Source organism: Gasterosteus aculeatus, chromosome 9 (assembly GCF_964276395.1).
Source record: "Gasterosteus aculeatus chromosome 9, fGasAcu3.hap1.1, whole genome shotgun sequence".
Lineage (NCBI taxonomy): Eukaryota > Metazoa > Chordata > Actinopteri > Perciformes > Gasterosteidae > Gasterosteus > Gasterosteus aculeatus.
Window position 1 is genome coordinate 9,047,135 of NC_135696.1, and position 16,330 is coordinate 9,063,464.

The 16,330-nt window shown below is 48.0% G+C and overlaps 1 long non-coding RNA gene across 1 annotated transcript; it reads left to right on the top strand.

The window, feature by feature from the left end:
- The first annotated feature begins 8,162 nt into the window (after positions 1–8,162).
- On the top strand, positions 8,163–10,393 carry LOC144383350 (uncharacterized). The gene is made up of 5 exons (XR_013450705.1): positions 8,163–9,394; positions 9,537–9,598; positions 9,703–9,780; positions 9,871–9,970; positions 10,065–10,393. It is a non-coding gene; the product is annotated as an uncharacterized LOC144383350 (long non-coding RNA).
- The last annotated feature ends 5,937 nt before the right edge of the window (positions 10,394–16,330 follow it).

A 16,330-nucleotide genomic window follows, 5' to 3' on the forward strand; every position in this document is an offset into this window, starting at 1 on the left:
CCGGTCGGGACTGTGCGACAGGCTCCCCACTGTGTGGTCCAACAGACTGGGACAAAATGGACCGGGCCCACAGTGGAGGATTTTATACAAACCTCCCCTCAAGTAACGGACTGCCGACCTCCAGTGGAGAATTTTACATGGTGCTGTCGCCTCCAACGCTTTTATCTCTGTTATTAATCCCACTGTTCTGAGCAAATGCCCCTTCTGTGACCTCCGAGAGACTATTTATCATGTTTTTACAGAGTGCAAGAGACTTGCGAGTTTCTTCTCTCTTTTAACATTGGTTTTTAGTCTTTTTAATGTGGTTTTTACTGAAAAGATTTTTATCATGGGAGCTGCCTACAAAAAAGCAGAAAAAGAAAAATGGCAGCTCCTCAACTATCTTTCAGGGGAAGCCAAAATGGCCATTTATTTAAGCAGGAAGGCCAGAGTGAAGGACAGACAGGGGCTGGTGAACGTCAGGGCCAGGCTCTGGCTAGAGTTTCGTTTTTATAGACACATTGGAGAGGTTGACACTTTTAAACAATGTTGGTGTTTTAATAATGTTGTGTGCTCAGTGAAAAAGAATGAATTGGTGTTTGCTGTCCCCGGCTGAGTGCTGCTACATTGGAGTTTACCCCAGTGGCACTTCAGGATGGGGAAATGGGGAACCATCCAAGCTGTTAACAGTAACTGTTTACTGTTGACCGCAACTGAGGAGGTTATCGGCCGGTGGAAGGAACACTTTGAGGAAGTCCTGAATCCAACTACTACGCCCTCTTTGGTAGAGGCAGAGCTGAAGGCAGAGGAGGGATCATCATCAATTTGCCTGGTGGAGGTCACTGAGGTAGTCAAACAACTCTGCAGTGGCAAATTCCCGGGGATTGATGAGATCCGTCCGGAGATGCTGAAAGCAATGGGTGTTGGGGGGTTGTCTACCCGCCTCTTCAACATTGCGTGGAAGTTTGGGACAGTGCCAAAAGTGTGGCAGACCGGGGTGGTGGTATCAGGCCCGTCGCGACAGGACAGGCAAACCAAGCAATTGCTTGGGGCCCCGAGCTGACCAGTGTCCCCATGACAACGACTTGTTAAGAGTCAAATGCAACAATAAACTGTGTGAGCGCCCCTTTGATAGTCAATGCAGTAAAGTGCAATGACACCGTTATTGGGAAAGAAGAAAAAGGAAGTTGCACGTGTTTGTGAGAACTGAAAAATGTTAATGTGAGTGTGTGTTTTTAAGCATGTTGGATTTAGTTATTGTGCACTTTTTTTATGTATATTTGATTTTATGGTAGTGTGCAAATGTTAAATTGCGTGAAAATGCATTTTCCTGCTGAAGATGCGTTGGAATGCAAAAAGCTGAAAGCTGAAATGAATTTTAAAAAATAGCTGAAATTACAGAAAGCTTCATAAAATAGTTGAGACTTGTGTCAACATTTGAAAGTTGAAATGGGGTCTGTAGCTGAAAGTTGAAGAGTTTAAGAGGATTTGAAAAACGTTGGAAAACCATGTTAAAATATTAATGATTATCCCATACGGCCCTCAAATCACCAACGGGAGGGTGGGAGTGGACCACGGGATGGGAGGGAGGGAGCCTGAGTCGGGGAGCGGGGACTGGAGGCGGGATCGGGGGAAGGAGTCTCTGGGCCGGGACTGGAGGGGTTGGGGGAAGGAGTCTCGGGGCCGAGATACATATATATATATATACATATATATGTATATATATATGCATATATATATACATACATACATACATATATGTACATATATATATATGAGGCATATATATATATATGTATATATATATATATATATATATATATATATATATATATATGCATATATATACATACATACATATATATATGTACATATATATATATATGAGGCATATATATATATATATTGTAATAGGAAAATAATATGTGACCCTTTTAAATGCTTCATTTGTATAACCAGTTTATTAGTTGCAAGTGCTTAGATCACAAAGGCCCTGACATAAGCACTGATGTCTCCCACTTCGATTAGATGGTTCCAAATCATAGCTGTAGAGATGGAACAAAGTGTTTGTTATGTCTATGACCACCTTTGTTTTAGCATGTTGGGAGAGCAAGGACACGGTCAAAGAACTGACGTGTCTCACATGGACAAGATGTTCCCAGTACCCTGGCTGTAGAGACTCAACAAGATGGTCAAAGGTTTCTGTTGACGCCACCGATATCTAAACTTAGGTATAAGAACTGCCTCGATGTGTTGGGGGCAAAAAGGAGGTTCTTGACAGTCTACTGACCACGTAGCTAGCTACGTGGTCAGCATGAAAAGTGGGATTTTCAGCAGTATGCGGCACTGTAAATTGTCGTGGAATTTCAGGTTTGCGGCAATTTGCGGGCAACGCCGAAAACTGCCGTAAATTGTCAGAAATTGACGTGGCCCTCCCTTGGCAGTTGTCCCCCCATCACCCCCCTCCTCCTAATTCTAGGGGAGGCTTTGACATGTAAATGAAAATGCTGTGAGCTATACAAATGCAAATCAGGGTCGCAGAGGGAGTTTTAGCCCAGGTGACATTTTTTTAAAAGGTAAGAAAATCTCTGGTACAAATAGATCAGGCTCAGTAGCCTAATTATAGACTCTTACATTTTAGCTTGAATTGATTCATTTAATTCAAATATGCTAGATTTGTCATGATCTGACTGGCTTTGGAGGTGTTGTTTCAGGCTGGGAGAGCAGGTTTCCGTGGTTACCTGGGCGGAGTCTGGTGGCTGCCTGCTGTCACAGCTGTCCTGCATTTACCATCGTCAGGAACCCCTCTTAAGGAACAGCAGGAGCACCAGTCTTCGCCAGATCGTTTTGCCTTCCCAGTGGTAACTCGGCCAGCTCTCACCCGAGATCGATTCTCTAAGGAAAGAGTTTTTTGCATTGACCCTTTTTTTATGTTTTGGTCCCATCCCAGCCTGCTTCCCGGAACCTGACGGCTTCCCCTCTTGCCCTCCCCGGCTTGGGGGAACTCCTCCAGCCAGCCGGATCTTTACCTCTCCCTCAAGCGTGGATTCTATCTACCGTACCGCTCCTGCCGCCTGGACCCCTGTGCCTCTCAGCCTCTCCAGCATCTTCTCCGGCCACGGATCCCGAACCAAGTCCCTCTGCTGGCAAAATAAAATCTTTTTTCTCTGAATCCCGCTTTTGAGTCCAACCCTCTTTCTGGCTACCACCCCATGACATTACGATCTGGCCAAACATGGACTCAGCGGATTCATTTCATTCAGCCTTATCACACCAGGGACTGCTCTTGGGAGAGCATGAGAAGGCTCTCCGATCACTAAATGACCAACAGGGACACTGTAACCAACGTTTGGACCAAGTTCTCGAGATGATTGTGAAAATGAATGATCGTCTGTCTACTCTCTCCACAGCGTCACCCGCTGACGGAAACCCACCTATGCCACCTCAAGTCCCGGTGCCCCCCACACCTCTGGCCGAGCCTCAGTTCCGGAACGTCACCTTCCCTACTCCGGACTCCTATGCTGGTGACGTTGGGGGGTGTGAGGGTTTTCTCCTTCAGTGTACTCTTGCCATGACTCAGGCTCCTCGCTCCTTCCCCTCGGATTCAGCAAAGATTTCTTTTGTGATTGGCCTTCTGAAGGACAAAGCCTTAGCTTGGGCCTTGGCCTTCTCCAGGACCAACACCCTTGAGGGTTATCCTTTCGCTGACTTTGTTGAGAAATTTCGTACCACTTTTAATCATCCCCTTGGCCATAATAACGCCTCAAAGCGCTTATTAAACTTGCGGCAGGGAACTCAATCCGTCGCAGACTTTCTCATCGAGTTTCGTATTCTCGCTGCTGAGACAGGTTGGGGTACAGATGCCCTAAGAGGTATCCTGTTGAATTCGCTCAATGATCAAATTAAGGACCAACTAGCGTTCCGTGACGAACCAGCCTCTTTCGAAGAATTAGCTTCATTAGCTGTCAGGGTCGACAACCGCATCCGAGAACGTAGGAAGGAGAGGGACTCAAACTCCCATAAACCATTGCACGGTTATCCTTCGCCGAACTCAAATTTTCCTAGGCCTCACGAGGGCCGTGCTCGCGCAGGGGCTTATCTTCCACCACTTCCGCAGGTCTCTCATCCGGGCGACAATCGTTCTACCACAAACACCGAAGTTACAGAGCCCATGCAATTAGGTCGAACCCGCTTAACGCTCGAGGAAAGATCGAGGCGCATGCGTAATAAAGAATGCCTTTACTGTGGTTCCCCTCGTCATTTCATTTCTTCCTGTTCAGTTCGACCAAACGATTACGCCCACCAGTAGATGCGAGGATACTGGTGGGTGGAACTGACCTTCCTCGTCTCACCCTTCCGGTCACCCTAGAGTTTGAAAGAACTTCCCACGCTTCCCATGCTTTGATTGATTCTGGTTCTGAGAAGAATCTGCTAGATCCTGGTTTAGCCACTCTACTGGCCCTGCCACTCGTTCAGTTACCCACTCCGATCTCCGTTTCTGCCCTGGATGGGGTGTCTTTGGCTACCATCACTCACAAGACTAAACCTTTAACGTTAATTGTTTCTGGAAATCATCGCGAGAGCTTAGAGTTCTATTTGTTCCCAGTAACAAATCATCCCGTTATCTTGGGTTTTCCTTGGCTCGCAATTCATAATCCACACATTCACTGGGCTAGCCAAAGAATTGAGAGTTGGAGCCTACATTGCTTGTCCTCATGTCTTCGCTCCGCTTCACCCGCCACCAACCAGGCCAACAATCCACCAGAATCTCCGGTCGACCTATCCAACATACCTGTGGATTATCATGATTTAAGTTCTGTGTTTAGTAAAGACAAGGCTCTCTCTCTTCCTCCACACAGACCTTATGATTGCGCTATCGATCTCCGTCCTGACGCTCCGTTACCTTCCAGTCGCCTGTTCAATCTATCCCGTCCTGAGAGGATGGCGATGGAGACATACATTCAAGAGTCAGTGACCGCCGGTATTATACGCCCCTCCTCGTCACCAGTTGGAGCTGGTTTCTTTTTTGTTGCCAAAAAGGATAAGACACTCCGTCCCTGTATTGACTACCGTGGCCTTAACGAGATCACTGTCAAGAACAAATACCCCCTACCGCTCATCTCCTCTGCTTTCGAGCCCATACAGGGATCCACCATCTTTTCCAAACTAGACCTCCGCAACGCTTACCATCTGGTGCGCATACGTCAGGGTGACGAATGGAAGACCGCTTTCAACACCCCGTTAGGTCACTTTGAATATTTGGTGATGCCCTTTGGTTTGACCAATGCCCCGGCTGTATTCCAAGCCTTGGTTAATGATGTCTTGAGAGACTTCCTCCATAAGTTCGTTTTTGTTTATCTGGACGACATTCTCATTTTTTCTCGTTCTCTGGAGGATCACAAGCACCACGTTCGAGCTGTACTACAGAGATTGCTGGAGAATCGCCTTTATGTAAAGAGTGAGAAGTGTGAATTTCATACCCCTTCCGTGTCATTTCTGGGTTATATTTTTGAGGGTGGGCAGGTGAGGACGGATCCTCACAAAATTAAAGCAGTGGCTGAGTGGCCTGTTCCATCCTCCCGTAAGGACCTACAACGGTTCTTAGGGTTCGCAAACTTTTACCGTCGGTTCATTCGCAACTATAGTCAGGTTGCTACCCCTCTCACTCGTCTAACCTCTACGAAACTGCCATTCCGGTGGTCTCCCGAGGCTGATGCCGCGTTTGTGACCCTCAAGAACCGCTTCACTTCAGCCCCTATTCTCATCCAGCCAGATTCCGAGCGACAGTTTGTGGTGGAGGTAGACGCCTCTGATTCCGGAGTCGGGGCCGTCTTATCCCAGAGATCAGAGACCGAAGGGAAGATGCATCCATGCGCCTATTTTTCACGTAAACTGTCACCGGCTGAGCAGAACTATGATGTGGGCAACAGAGAGCTACTGGCGGTAAAATTAGCTCTGGAAGAATGGAGACACTGGCTGGAGGGTGCTAAACATCCGTTCGTGGTCTGGACCAATCATAAGAACTTGATCTTTCTCAGAGATGCCAAGAGGTTAAACTCCAGGCAGGCACGCTGGGCGTTATTCTTCGGGCGGTTCAACTTCGCAATTACTTATCGACCAGGCACCCGCAACGTAAAGCCGGACGCCCTCTCTCGTCTGTACTCCACTAGCTCTCCGGACACCCCCGACAATATCCTGCCTAGTACCTGTGTGTTAGGTGTGACCTGGGCCGTAGAGGACCAGATCCAACGAGGTCTGAACAACGACCCTGACCCTGGCACTGGGCCTCCTAATCGGCGATATGTTCCGTCTACTGCAAGGTCGTCGGCTCTCCACTGGGCCCATACGGCCAAGTTCACCTGCCACCCTGGCGTCCAGCGCACCCTCACCTTCCTTAAGAGGTATTTCTGGTGGCCGTCCATGGACAGCGATGTTCGGGAATAAGTTTCTGCCTGCTCAATTTGTGCACGAAGCAAGAGCAGCAACCGCCCCCCCGCCGGCTTACTCCAACCATTGGTCACTCCCATGAGACCCTGGTCCCACATCGCTCTGGATTTTGTTACGGGACTTCCACCATCCCAAGGAAACACAACTATCCTGTCAATTATTGATCGTTTCTCTAAAGCAGCCCACTTTGTCCCTTTAAAGAAACTCCCGTCTGCGTTGGAGACTGCGGACCTCCTGGTTAATCACGTCTTCAGACTGCATGGCATTCCCACCGAAGTTGTCTCTGACCGTGGACCCCAGTTCATTTCGAGCGTCTGGAAGGCGTTCTGCTCTTCCCTCGGGGCCAAGGTTTCCCTAAGCTCTGGGTACCACCCACAGACCAATGGACAGACTGAACGCCTTAACCAGGAGCTAGAGGCAGCTCTCAGGTGCGTCACCACTCAGGACCCCTCTACATGGAGCCAGCAGTTACCCTGGGTGGAATACGCACACAATTCCCTCACCTCTGCAGCTACTGGTCTTTCCCCTTTTGAGTGCTCCCTTGGTTACCAACCCCCTTTGTTCCCCGAGTTAGAGAAAGTTTTGGACGAACCTTCCATTCAGCACCATCTGCAAAGAGCACAACAAACCTGGATCACCACCCGTGAAGCCCTTCTTCGGACCGCTGACCGAAATCGCCGCCAAGCTGATCGTCATAGATCACCGGCACCCGAGTACACCCCCGGCCAGAAGGTTTTGCTTAATACAAAGGACGTTCCATTAAAGGCTTCCACCAGGAAACTCTCACCCCGCTTCATCGGCCCGTTTGAGATCCAGGCTGTGATTAGTCCTACTGCTGTGAGACTCAACTTGCCCCCTTCCCTCCGTATCCATCCCACCTTCCACGTCTCCCAGATCAAGCCTGTCTCCACCAGTCCTTTGTGCCCTCCGGCTCAACCCCCTCCTCCCCCCCGGCTGATCGACAACTCTCCGGCTTACACTGTGCGTCGGATTCTCGATGTCCGTCGTCGTGGAAGGGGCCACCAATACCTCGTCGACTGGGAGGGATATGGCCCGGAAGCACGTTCCTGGGCCCCTCGGTCCTGGATCCTGGATCCGTCTCTCATCTCTGACTTCCTCCGATCCCGGCAGGGTGAGTCTTCCGGCTTGCCTGGGGGCAGCCGTTGAGGGGGGGGTAGTGTCATGATCTGACTGGCTTTGGAGGTGTTGTTTCAGGCTGGGAGAGCAGGTTTCCGTGGTTACCTGGGCGGAGTCTGGTGGCTGCCTGCTGTCACAGCTGTCCTGCATTTACCATCGTCAGGAACCCCTCTTAAGGAACAGCAGGAGCACCAGTCTTCGCCAGATCGTTTTGCCTTCCCAGTGGTAACTCGGCCAGCTCTCACCCGAGATCGATTCTCTAAGGAAAGAGTTTTTTGCATTGACCCTTTTTTTATGTTTTGGTCCCATCCCAGCCTGCTTCCCGGAACCTGACGGCTTCCCCTCTTGCCCTCCCCGGCTTGGGGGAACTCCTCCAGCCAGCCGGTTCTTTACCTCTCCCTCAAGCGTGGATTCTATCTACCGTACCGCTCCTGCCGCCTGGACCCCTGTGCCTCTCAGCCTCTCCAGCATCTTCTCCGGCCACGGATCCCGAACCAAGTCCCTCTGCTGGCAAAATAAAATCTTTTTTCTCTGAATCCCGCTTTTGAGTCCAACCCTCTTTCTGGCTACCACCCCATGACAAGATTACTGTGTACGCCATTAGCAATGGCAAATGCTATGTAAAAAAGATACACAAAATAACTTCTTTAAAAAATGAGTTTTAATCAAGGTAAAATGAGCATTCCATGCAAACAACATATGAATCAGCATGAGGGGTCTGCAGAGATCAGTCTCCTAGAGCTCAACTACAGTGCATAGTGGCAGGACTACAGTGACCTTTTCTTTGGTCTTACTTAAATGCACAGAGGATGTATTAACCACACATCTTCTAGCAATGCGCTCAACTGGCAGAAATGATGCTGTATGACGTATCTGTTCCCTGCAAGCCACAAACTTCTATTGACTTTCCATAAAAATGTCTGTCCGGGTGGAGATGAAGCCAGGAAACTTGTGCAAGAACATGTTTAAATGCCGTACCCTTTGACACAACATTAACAACTATAAACTGCTTTATAATGGCTGGTCGTAGTTCTGCTAGAGGGTCAAGGACGGGTTCCTCAAAACTGTTGTGTTTCCACACCACTTAGCATGAACACATGCTGACCTTTATGCTCTGCATCTATCGATTGAGTAAGTTACATTCATATATGTTACCCGTTTACATGGCATGGCAAAACATTCAACCTCAGTGACACAAGGGTACATGTGATGATACATTGTCAACATTGCATGTCTGTCAGACTCAAGATTGTCCGGTGGAATGGAGAAAGAGGCACCACTGTACAGTTTTCTAGGGAAAGTCGTTCTGCTGACACCAAAACACTGCTTTACATAAAGCATATCAGCTGTTTCAAAGTCCCAACCATTTGTCTTCCTAAAATACTGGTCCTTCCGTATAACAATAACCTCGTATGTGATTGGAGGACCCTTAGACTCCTCGTCCAATCACGTGTGAGGTCATAGGCATGACTGATACAGCAGTACTTGCAAGACGAGCATACAAACAGACACGTGTGTTACTATATTCAGAAGAACTGTATCTCCAGTTCCTTTGTTTGGTTTGTGCTGCTTCGTGAATAATGGCTGGACGACGTCTCGCGTTCAACTCGCCTTCAACTCCTCTGTCACCAACTTTCGGCCAGTCCGCAGACAGACGAGAAGAAGCTGCTGAATGATCTCAGTGGATCGTCTCGTCAACTCCAACAACAAACTGCCGATATCAACGAGCGGTTCGCTCCACTGGAGCGTTCGGGACTCTGCGGGTTTCTGTCCATGGAGGAGAGGAACCGACTCAAAGAAGAGGAGACGGGCGCACGATCCCACGATAGCGGTAAGAATACGTTCGATGACTGCAAGCTAAGCTAAGAGTAGCGTAGCCTCAAGCTAAGAGTAGCTAAGAGTGGCCTAGTAGCCTTACAAGTGAGCAGAAAGAGCTTTATTAAAGTGTGTTTTCTTTGCCGTGTCGTTTACAGGAAGCAGTGCGCCGTCTTCACAACTCCGAGACGAACTACAGGCGCTACGAACCGGACCAAGGGTCAGATTTACAGAATATGCTTTCATTCTGCGCTATAAGGGAATATATACGTATAGATACTATAGGATGGATACCGATCATAACTGTACATTTTGTTTTCACAGACTAACCTCGCCTCATAATGAGGCGGTGACCTCGTATTTGCTCCGGGAAAAGTCCAGATTTAGACGACGTCATTGTGTGTAAGTGACACTGTTTCTCCTTCCTTGTTAAATGTTACTGTGACTTGATTTTTTTTGTATTCATATCACACTCATTTAATTGTTTTCCAGACGCCTGTGAGACGTATTGTGAGACGGGACGCAGGAGCTGCAGGTTCAGCCGGAACACTCATTGCGGAGTTCAGCGCGGAGTCGAGCGAGAAGAAAGCGGGTCGGAGTTTATTTGCTGACTTGTTTCAGGTGCATTGATCGATGTGTTGTGTCTGTACGCATCGCACAGTACTGATTTATTGTTGTTTTTACAGCTGCTGGAATCGAGACAAAGTGTGCTGGCTGATGACGAGGTGGAACGCTGGAAATCCGCCACCGTGGAGCTCACGTCGGACGGAGGGGACGGCGTTGTTGGCGGGGTCTCGGGGTGGATCGTACGGTCGCCACACGCACACGAGCCGCCTGCACAACAGACCTGCCTCGGAAAACACGGCGCCAGTGACGGTCAACGACCCCGAGGAGGCAAACGGACAGTTTACTGAGCTGTAGTTTTTAAACCGCCGTTACCCAAGTGTGGGCAGATCCTCACTTTGTATGTAGTTGTTGTTTGTGTGTTGTTAATAAAGCTTTTTCTTTGCATAAACATGTGGCAAATGTTCATTTTCTCTATAAATTCATTGATGTCCTGGTTGGTATCCTAATAATAGTGTAGTAGCCTGCATAGGATAACCATGAAATGAATATACAGCATAATATGAATATATAAATATATATAAATAAAATGAGGCGGGTAACCAATAGCGACAGATCTGCCAACCAATCACGAGTGATTGAAAGTTGTGGTTTCATCCAATCATGAACAAGGAAACTCAAGTCTGGTCTGCCCACGTGTGGTTTTGCTGCCAATCACGAGTGATTTCATTTGTTAGTAAGTTGTGGTTTCATCCAATGAGGAGTAAGGATATTCAAGCCCACTCGGCTTGGCCACCCGCGGCTTCGCTGCATTTATATGTTAATTCGGGCCATTCTCGCCTCCGCCAGCTCTCCACCTACGTCATGGTTCGTTTCCGACAATTTGTGGCACAGACAAACGCGACGTGCGCGGGTTGCAAATTGTCGGAAATTAGGGAGATTTCCGGGCGTTTACGGGGACGAAAATCTCACTTTTCATGCAGTGGCTGTTGTGACCCTTTTTCCCTTGCAAGGAAATAAACGGAGAAAAGACATACTTGACTCAGAGCCTTTGTTTCTTACTTAACGATTGTCTGTGCACAATCTTCCACCACAATTTGTTGTCAGAAGTGGGATCGTTTGAAGCTCCGTCGGGACTCCGAGGACGTCCGGGAAGGGACCCCTTCAGGATCCACCAAAACGTGATTCTGCCCTATACCTCATCACACTCAGAGAGAGGGGACCGGCGACCAAAAGAGACCTGATTGGTTTCAACATGATCCGATGAGGAAGATTTTCACACAAATCGGGTGAGAAGTTAATATTCTGATTTTCAAACGGGGCTTCCTGAATTATAACGGGTGATAACAGATTACAAAGACGGGTATTTAGTACTTTGGGATTTCTTTTAAAATTATTTTTTCTCTCTCTTCTTAGAAAATCCAAATTTCGGCTATTTGATTGGGCTTCTAATGATGATAACTTGTCTTTTTATCCGGTTATTTGAAAAATGTGTATAAAATTATAAGAGTAATTATACAGTATTTCTGGTTCATCAGCATCCAACTTTTTACTGAGGAAGACAGGGAGCAATGTGCGTATTACGATTGTATTCAGACTAACACTCTGAAAACGCATAATTGTGACCCTTGACCCATTGTGGATCTGATGAGAAGGAAATATGGAGATCAATCTCTAGAGTTTTTGCCCGAGTGGTCAAAAGATTTTGGGTTCCCTGCAAATGGTTCTTTCAGTAGAATAAAACTGAACATGCTTAGAGGGAAAAGAGAAGGGTATAAAAACTCAGAGGGTGATAAAAGGCAAAGACTTGGAGAACATTGAGAAACAAAGTAAATGGTTGAAATGGTGGGAGGATGAATGTGAATGTAGAGAAAGGAAACAAATGGCTAAAGAATTGACATGCGCAAAAACCACATTGGTTGAAAAACCAGTTCCAAATGTTATTGAACAAAATGGCCGATGTGCTTCTTCTCCCTTGTATCCGAGTCTCACAGGGGCTGGCGGCCCTCTCCTCAACACATGCCCACCACCGTACCCTGCTTCATCTGCGAACCAGCAACCTTCGTCTGCATGGTCACAAGCTCAAAAAGTTCACTACACCCGGCAGAGGGAGGAAAAGGAAGCGGCAGTGAAAGCAGCACAGGAACGACTCCTCGGCGAAGAGGAGGAAAAGAGACAGGCTGCTCTCCTCACTCAATCTCGCTCTCCAGGAGCAACCGGAGGGGACACTTCTGCCATCAACAAACTGATTGCAGAGCAACCATCTACATCAGATGTTTTTCCCCCTCTTTCGCCCCTGAGGGAGTTCCCCCAGATGCAAAATCTGTGCTCCAAACCCCAATGATTCAAGTACCAGGACACTCAGGTCCCATACTTGTTTTCCGGCCATGGACTGATACGGACATTAGAGCTGCAATGGCTGATCTCCCGCCAAGTGGATATGACTCCCATCAACAATACCAAGCAGGCAACGGCTGAGTCCGTCCATGATTACTACCAAAGACTTCTCACAGTGTTTCATCTTAACAGTGGCATTCCACAACCTGCCGTGTTAGGAGACGCTCTGGGGACATGGGAATCACACCTGAAGAATGCTTTCATGAATGGACTATTGCCCGACATAAAAATGAATGTGCAGCGTTCTGTTGCTGGAATAGAAGACTCGCGACTCGCGGATGTAAAGAAACATGCTGCGCATGCGCAATCCATGGACATAGAGAGAACTGACCACGAGGGGAAAAGGCAGTCACGTCAGATTGAACTCGCCCAACTGACTATGCTCCAAGCTGTCACTCAACTTGCCAGAAACGACCGCCCACGGGATCCCAACCAACGGGGCGGATTCAGGGGGCGTGGTCGGGGCATGACGAGGGGACACTCCTCCTGGAACCAGGAGGGATCACCGCTGTCTCCACCCAATGACTATGATACGTGTTTCCGCTGTGGCGAACAAGGACATTGGCACAGAGAATGTCCACAAAATGCACCTCGTAGAGGATGGGGGCGTGGACTGGCCGGAGGAGGAAGGGGTGGCAACGCACATTCCGATTGACGTGAGGCGGAGGGGGAGAAGGCTGCATGTGAGGGGGAGACGGCAACCATGCTGAGGCCTCACATGATAAGGGAAGTAAAACACACACACACCGCAGCCTGCAATGAAGAAACGCTTTCTGCACTAACTCCCTGCACGCACACTCACACTCACACACACACACACACACACACACACACACCGGAGCAACAACAAGCTCTCATGGACATCACAGAGCAATTGAGAACACAACAAAAGCTTTCACTTAAACACACATACACAAAGTTTTCAGGAAAATCATTTGAAAATATGCCCACCACTATGGTGAAAATTCAAGGGAAACTTTTATCGTTTTTGGTTGATTCGGGGGCTACACATTTTGTAACACAACAAAAGTATTTTCCAGGTCAAAAACTTAGTGGAAAACAGGTTTTCTCACAAGGAGCTTCAGGGATGACTATTGTAGAGAGATTTACGGCACCTATGACCAGTACACACACTGACTCAACTGACCCTGAACCAGACATCACAGTAAAACATTCCTTTTTGCTGTCCTCTTGCTGTCCCATTAATCTAATGGGCAGAGACCTCATGTGTTCTTTCGGAATTAGCCTCATCTCCACTCCTACAGGGTTGAAAGTGGTGAGATGCAGAGCCATTGACCAGATGGCAAAGACAGTTATGAGTGATCCAATGTTTGTGTACCAGTGGTGGCTTCCGGTTGACTCACAAGCAGAACTGTCCCACCTGGCAGCATCACGCGTCCAGCCTGAGGCAGAGTGCATGGATGCTTCATATCTCCACTGCACAGCTCATGTGTCACATGGGCCAGATAAGCAATATGATGCATTATTTCTACAGGATCTGAATGATCAAATTGCATGTATGACATTGTTTTGGTCCACACTTAAATGTGCTGTTTCCGTTTCTCTCACCCCCTCTCAGCAGCACCTCTTTAATGTGGACTTTTCTTTCCCACACATCTCCTTGTCTAAAGCAGCAACAGACCAATGGAGAGATTTGGGACCTTTTGTCGCAGCGTGCGAGGCATTGGCAGATTGGGAGGCTACACCAGATCCACTTGTGATGCGCTCTCCATAGACAGGCTTCTTTAAACAGCCATTCGCATTTTGCACACCTGCTCTCAGATCTGTTTATGTCATGGATGAAAAAAAAACATTTTCTGACACACACACTGATACATTTTTGACTTATGTCTCCTCTATTTCTCCTGCCCTCAGTTCTTTTCCAGACACCTTGTGGGCAGCGCATAAATATGACGTGGGACTCAGCAAAAAATGTCAACCTGTGGTCATCACTCCTCGATCAGACTTCCGTCCCCACAAACATCAATACCCACTGCGCCAAGAGGCCATTGACGGTATAACATCGGTCATCCCTCTTAAAGGCCGGAGTCATTGTTCCATGTCCTGACTCGCCGGTAAGAACACTATTTTTCCAGTTAAAAAGATCAGAGATGCAGGCAAACCAACTGAGTGGCCCTTCGTGCAGGACCTAAATGCAGTTAATGCAGCCGTCCACGCACGAGCCCCAAATGTTCCCAACCCTTACACCATTATGGCACAGGTTCCACCTGATGCTCGATGGTTTTCCGTGGTTGATCTCTCAAATGCTTTTTTCAGTGTCCCTGTGGACATTGACAGTCAGTTTTGGTTTGCGTTTAATTTCAATGGCAAGCCTTACACTTTCACACGCTTGTGTCAGGGCTACACAGAATCACGTACGATCTACAACGAGGCACTATGGGAAAGTTTGGAGAGCCTCACTTTGTCTCCAGGAACAGCTCTTTTGCAGTATGTTGATTGACTATTGCCCGACATAAAAATGAATGTGCAGCGTTCTGTTGCTGGAATGGAAGACTCGCGACTCGCGGATGTAAAGAAACTTGCTGCGCATGCGCAATCCATGGACATAGAGAGAACTGACCACAAGGGGAAAAGGCATGTTGTAATGTACATCCGGCACAGGCGACATCGCAAAGGGGAATGAGCGAGCAGACTTAGCTGCAAAAGCGGCTGCTAGACGTCCTCTTCCCAAACCATCACGCCCAGTTCCTGCCATGTGTTCTCTTCCCTCCTCTCTTGCAGCCATGCAGTCCCTCTCTACTTCAGATGAGAGACGTTTTTGGTCCTCCTCAGGCTCCAAATTCATAGACGGCTACTGGTATGGTCCGAATGGTAATCCATGCTTACTTAAACATTTCTTCCCTCACTATGCGAAATTGACTCATGGGTTAGACCATGTGTCAAAAGGGGGAATGTTAAGTATCATTGAGGCAACATGGTTCACAAAAGGCTTTGCAGCTTACGCACAAAGGTTCTGCCAAGCATGCATCACATGTGCAACTCACAATGTAGGTTGTTCAGTACAGGTGTCACATCATGCAGCACATCCACCGCCTGCAAGACCGTTTGAACATGTAATGATAGATTTTGTGGAACTCTCCCCATCGGAAAAACTGTCTTGTAATGGTAGACATGTGGTTCAAATGGGTTGAGGTGTTTCTCTCCAGTAAGCAGACAGCCTCCACAGTGGCTAAAGCCGTGATTTCAGAGATCATTCCCCGCTGGGGAATCCCAAGCAACATTTCTAGCGACAATGGTTCACATTTTGTCAACCAAGCAATCACAGAATTAAGTGCATACCTGGGTATTGACTTAAAAACACACTGCGCATATCATCCAGTTAGTGGAGGAGCGGTAGAGAGAGAGAATGGAACATTGAAAACAAAACTGGCCAAATGTTGCACAGACACAGGTCTATCGTGGACAAAAGCACTGCCATTGGTTCTGATGTACATGCGGATGAGAAAACGAACACGCAGCAACCTAAGCCCATTTGAAATCCTTTTCGCAGTTCCTCCCCATATAGCTGTGGAAGCTCCAGGAACACCACTCCCTTCCACCACAATGTGCGAGAATGACATGTTAACCTATTGCATTCGACTGTCTTCCACTTTGTCTGATGTAAGAAAACAGGTTGTAGCTGCACTTCCAAGAGAAGCAACGGGTCCACTACACCGTCTGCAACCAGGTGACTTTGTGGTGGTGAAGGACTTCAGGAGGAAAAGTTGGAAAGCTAAACGGTGGCAGGGTCCATTCCAGATTCTCCTGGTCACCCAAACAGCAGTCAAGGTAGCTGAAGGGGCAACTTGGGTCCACGCATCCCATTGCAAGAAGGTTCCAGATCCAGTACCAGCAGTGGGCTCAGGCGACCCTACCTCCACAACAAGTGTCAATCAACCGACACCACCGATCCAGTGACCACGGACGGGCAGTTGACCGACAGACACACAGTGCATTGTGATCTGTGTTGACTGTCTACAACGCGGATGCC